This window comes from Centruroides sculpturatus, unplaced genomic scaffold, assembly GCF_000671375.1.
Source record: "Centruroides sculpturatus isolate CEXI.00-Female unplaced genomic scaffold, Cexi_2.0 scaffold1166, whole genome shotgun sequence".
Lineage (NCBI taxonomy): Eukaryota > Metazoa > Arthropoda > Arachnida > Scorpiones > Buthidae > Centruroides > Centruroides sculpturatus.
Genome location: NW_019385330.1, coordinates 6539 through 12746, shown reverse-complemented (window position 1 = coordinate 12746; position 6208 = coordinate 6539).

The following is a 6208-nucleotide window of genomic DNA, read 5'->3' as shown; positions in this document are numbered from 1 at the left end:
AAGTTTTTCACAGTAAGCCTTAATCCTGTCCCTCTCCCCCCAATAGGGTAATTTCGACATGTATTCGACAGCCTATGTCTACCCTGAGGTTCCATTCTAAATATTGGTGAAAGAATTTTTGAAATCGGATGAGTAGTTTTGGAGATTACCTGCTGCATACAATCTAACATACAAACATTACCTCTTTATTATATTAGTATAGATAAACAAATATGTTTTAGACATTAATCATAAAGTGATTTGACTATTTACATAAAATAAATATTTTTTTTTCAAACGAATTCATCGAATCTAATAATTTATGCCTTTTATGATTAAGCTCACCAGTGGCCAAGTGGTCGTACCCTGAACACTTGGAGTTCGGTCGTGGGATCGGACGGTCTGGACACGTGGAGTTTTCCAGGTTTTCTCCACATCTGTAACGCCTAAATAGGGCTTTCCCTTAAAAAGATCTCCCGAAAGGTGTCCCCCTAGGCAGATCGCCCAAGTGTTGCGTTGTCATAACTTAAACAAACAAACTTTTATGATTAATTAATTTGGTAATATTAAGTTTTTCAAAATTTTTGGGGCCATTAAACCCATGTAACGTTTCCCTATATTTACATTTACCGCTCATAAGTACTATAATCAGGGCCATTGAAAGTTTGTCAGTATCCGAGTGAAGAGAAAGCGGGCTCTCTTTTTTGAACAAATGGAATATATAGAATGTTTCTTCATTAATAAAAAGCAGTCTTAAAGATTTTATTTTTTTTAGTAAAAATAACATTAATTTTACAGGAGTAGGTAGGAAGCATTATGCCCTTAAGTTTTTTCTGGCCAGATGCAAAATCCTCACTTCCCCTCATCATAATACAGAGATGCTGTTTAGGTATATTGGACTTCAATCTAACATTTAATTAATTGTGGTACTTAATAAAGATTCACAGAAACACGCAAGATAATGGTGATCAAAGCCAATTATAAACACCATCTTTTCATTTTCGATTATTTCCGCCTTTTGGGCTCTCAGACGGCCTTTCTTTGATGCCCACAGTGGGTTCGACCATGCCAGGCCCACAATGGGACGACCGGGTGGATAAAACAAAACCTATTCTTTGTACACAGATGCTTCATTGCATAATATCAAGCAATAACAATATATTAGAAGTTAAAAACGAATGCATAAGCACTAATGATGCAACGAATATTTGGTTACTATTCGGCCGAATACCTAAAATCAGGAGTAAGAACAGTGACTAATTTATACCTTCGCGGGCCCTAGGCAATATAATATTTACGGATCCCTTTACAAATTTTGTATTACTACTTAAATATTACAATTTTTTTTATTTTTAAATATGAATATCTTACTTACAGTGTATTTTTGGGGTTACAATAAAATTATGCAGCAATAAACATTATATTTTTCTCAACAAACACTGCTTTATTCTGAACTTCAGCGAACAGATCTAATGCGCATATACAAACATTATCTAATTCTCAGTCATGTTGTTAGATGTTGGAGCAGTAGGTAATGTTATTCTTAATTATTAACCCTTGAATATGGCGCTAATAATATAGTAATTCGCAATACTAATAAAACAATGGCACCTTTAGAACCTATTAGGGCCCCGAGCAAGTGCTTTGCCTGCCTTGTGCCAAATTAGGCCCTGAGTAAGAAATAACAAAAATACACTCGACCCCCTATAACATTGTTGATAATTCCGTTTTATATGAATTCCATGTAGGAGTCACTTAGATTTTACAAATACAGTCGACCCCTATAATTACGGTCCCTATAATTACGATTCCTATAAAACTACGAAAAAAGACCGGTATCCGTAAAAAACAGTAAAAATTCCCTATAATTACCTCAAACGTCATTGGGCAGCCGAATTACTTTCCCGCCGTCCGTAGCGCCACGCTACAGAGAGATTTCTATCGTCTGGACAGTATTATATAAATTATTTATAAATTAGATACTGTACATATAATTATATATTAACTTATTGTAACTTTATTATAATTAAATATATAATTTCCGCCGTCTAGCGTGGCGCCACGCTACGGAGATTTTTACGCTAACTACTGTCTGTAGAGTATGTAAGTTAGGTACCGTAAGTCTAATACAGTACTGTAATTTTATATATTTCTTGTGAAAGAAACATTTCTTATTCAACGGCGATTAAAATTATTTATATTAATGATGTCTCCGAAGTTCAAGGAACTATTCGCAGAAAAATAAGTTATTAGAAATCGGCCGCGGTTTGCTGAGCTGTTCCGCGACGAAAACAATGTTGAGCAATGGCGATGTCGAATGGTGACACTCGGTAAGTAATCCTACAATTTTTTATTTATAGCGTAGTTTATACGGATTATTTCCAAAAAATGTATACGTATTTTGGAAATGTTGAGTCGGATTAGTCTAGAATCGATTAATTTTATGGAAGAAAACCTTTCAATCAGCCGTAGTCCGTAAACTTGTCACGTGTCGGGCTGTGATTGGAACGACTCGTAAGAAATCGGATTCCTAAAGAATGGAACGTATCTATATCTTATAGGGGGGGGTCGACTGTACGCCCATGTGTCGGGCGGCTCACGTATTTGTAAAATCTAAGAGACTCGTACAACATGGAATTCATATAAAACGGAATTATCAACAATGTTATAGGGGAGTCGACTGTACAGTAAATTAATCATTTTGATAACTTTTATTAATGCTGAACATACATTTCAAGTTCGAGATAGCGCAATTTTTTGCTTATTTATTCAACATATGGAATTGGCATTATTTCTATGGGAGAGACTTGAGTAAAAACTGAATGAGTAGGCCTACTTGAAGTGGTGTAATCAGTGACCGTTTCTGTACCCAGATTAGGCATACCTCCGCCTTCATGGTTTTGGTTGTCCCAAAACGAGCATCCAGTGTATCCTGCTGCTGACAGGACCTGTTTGTCGTCTCTGTAGCAATAAAATACTTCTGGATTCGTTGGCCACATTCATGGACAACCTGGGGCAAGACGGGATACCCCTTCATAACCCCTCTTTCTCCCACCATCTTGCCCTAACGTGCACTTTTCATACTGACTGCAAACACAGGTCAACTTTATTTCAAAACTAAACAATTACAGTATTAAAGGTTACTTCGAATACCATAATATCTTCATCTGAAAGGTAATGTAAAAGTTCACAACGATACTTACTTTGTAGAAACTTTGTAGTAGGCATAAAATTAGATGAAGTATTACTGAAACATGAAAAACGTTTTACTTCCAAACAGAGAGAGTGATTCGGACGTTCTCTCGTCCCATAATCCCTTTTGATGTTGAAATTTAATTCCTCAAATAACAGATAGATGAAAGCACGTTAACCACGAATAAACAGACGTCCCCGTCTTACCCCATGGCCCCATCTTGCACCACTTTCCCCTACTCGTATATAAAAGAACAAGTCCTGATAGGATAATTAATGCAGAGCCAAAACTACTGGTGCTAGAAACTTAAAAATTTGAGAGTGTGTTCCTTTTGTAAAGTTTAGGCGTGCTAGGAAAGGATTTTACGAAATTCAACCCTAAAAGATTGAAAAGGAGAAAAAATTTCTATGAAAATTTTTACTGCGTGAGTACATTAGATCGAAACTTAGAAAAATAATAATAATTAATGATCCTTGAAAATTAATTTAACTTTTTTGTTTCATTGTACAAAATTATTTATCATAACTAAAGTTCCAGACAGCTTAGTAGCCTGAACGGCCCCAGGCTTTCACCTATGCACCCTAAGTGACTTTCATTACAAGAATTTAGCTTTCCGAAGTCTATGAGAACAATTATTTGGCATTGACAGCCGCGAATTTCGCGCCAATAAGCTGCCGCGACTTGTTCGAGTATGTTACCAACTCAATTTCATATATATTTTCACATTTTCCCTTCGCGGTCCTTCTCTGTTCTTTTTCGTTATTTACACGTGTAGGTCATTTCATTGTTATCCACATTTGATATCATCACTTATCACATACTGCCATGACGCTCGTGTCTGTCCGCTACAACTATCAAGAATTAACGCGATTGGCGAAGCGTAGTGACAGCGGGCCAATAGAGAGCAGAGTGCGCAATCTTTGCCATAATGCAGTTTGCGCGCCAATTTTCGTATGTGCCTTAATCAAGCTGAATAGTTAGGCCGAATATACTATTCGTTGCATCACTAAGCACCAGAGATGTGGTAACTTTATCAACAGCTTGGAGATACGCCATTAAGAAAGTAATTAGAAAAAATTTGTCTGGACGATATGTCATTCGATGATGAAGCTCAATATTTACAAAAACTGGATTTAGAATTCGAACAATTTGGATTATTGTAAAACGGAAGGATAGAATACCTGACGAGGGCCCTTTTGCCGCCTTGTGGGCACTAAGAGGGCCTTTTATAGCAAGCCCATTATGGGTTAGGCCAGGCCCACAATGGGGCGGGTGGTAGCTAAAGGCAAAAACAGCGTGTTTCTAATACGTAGAGGAGATGCTTCTGATACAGGACATCGAGCCGATTACATATAAAATTTGAAAATTGGAGGAAAATCAATTAAACCAGTAACTGGGCCATTAGAAAATTGAGATAGCCAAAACACAATTATTATTTTATTTCAAAATTTACAGTTTAATAGAAATTGAATTATATTACAAGTAACCCCCGTATAACACGGAACTTCTATAGCACGGATTCACTCTAACACGGTTCGAGAATTGGTACCATCCCCGTATAACACGGTACTGCTATAGTACGGATTCACTCTGACACGGTTCGAGAAATGGATAAAACCCTCGTACAACATGAAATGTAATAAATTTTTACATACTTAAGTACTAATAGTTCACGAAAATAATAATTTTCGTGAACTGTTAGTACTTCAGTATGTAAATTTTCTTTTCTCGCCTTTTGTCCATATACATGGTCCTTCTCGAAACTTGTTTCAATTTTGCCAGATCTCGACGCTTCTGCTTCTGGTGTTGCCAGATGTTTTTCCCTTATTCCATAAGTGCTTAGCACCATATAAGGAAATTTATAAAGATCTTTTAACTAGAAGCAAGCAATCTAAAATTACATACATTTTTTGCAAAAGGTAAAGCATGAATCTGAAAATAATGCAGAAAAATGCTCAGAGGATAACGATAACTTGCCAAAAATAAAACGCTCTCGGTTAATAGTGCTTTTAGTGATGACAAAGAAAACATTGTTTAATTTATATTAATATGTATCACTTAAGAAAATTTTAATAAAGATATTTATCTTAATTATGAAAATATAATAGCATGTTTTTTTTTTTTTTAATTTTTGGAACCTAACCCTCCTTTTCGTACTAGTTCTTTGTTTCGTATAACATGGATTCGCATAAAACGGCAATTTTTTGGAACGTAACTATCGTGTTATACGGGGATTACCTGTATTTTGAACAGAAGATAATTTGAAAAAATATCAAAATAATATTTTCAATTCTTGTCGTTAGATGTTAATAAATTTATTTTTTGAAATTTAAATTTAAATTAATTATTTTATTCGAGTGTTGTGAGTTGCATGCCGCGCGCCCTCCCGAGGCAGAACCACTATAATAGACACCGCGAATCCACCACCTCCGATGACGATAACTTACGTGTAAGGTCCGTGACTAAATTCATATAAAAGCTTTTCTGTTTGGAAATATAATGTTTTGTGGACTAGACCCAGAATACTGGTAGTTCGATCGTGGGTTCGCGCCGCGCTCGGACGAGCTGGCAGCGTGGAATTTTTCGGGTTTTCTCCACGTCTGAATAGGGGCCAGTTTCCCATAAAAGTCCTCCAGGGAGTCATTCTTCCCCCCGCGCGCGTATTGGCCATTCTATAAGGCCAGCTCTTCGGTCGCCTAGCGATCAAAACCAAACTATTCGGAGTACTCTTATACTATGTTCGCACACAATCCACGACTCACTTCGATCTCGATTTACCTACAATCTGGATTGTGACTGTCGCTAGTCGAACGTCGTGCTGTTCGCACAGGCAGTCCGCTCGAGAAGAACCTGGCTATTACACGCGATCATAAAACTGACGTAACTACGCGGTAAGTCACAAACACCAACAAACAAAATGGAAGTTTTGGTTAGAAATAAATACTTTTTCTTGCCATATATCTAATAATAGACAGATGTCGTCATCTCTCCAGCTGTCTTTTTTATTTCTCTGTCGATAGCCCGACACGTGTTCCG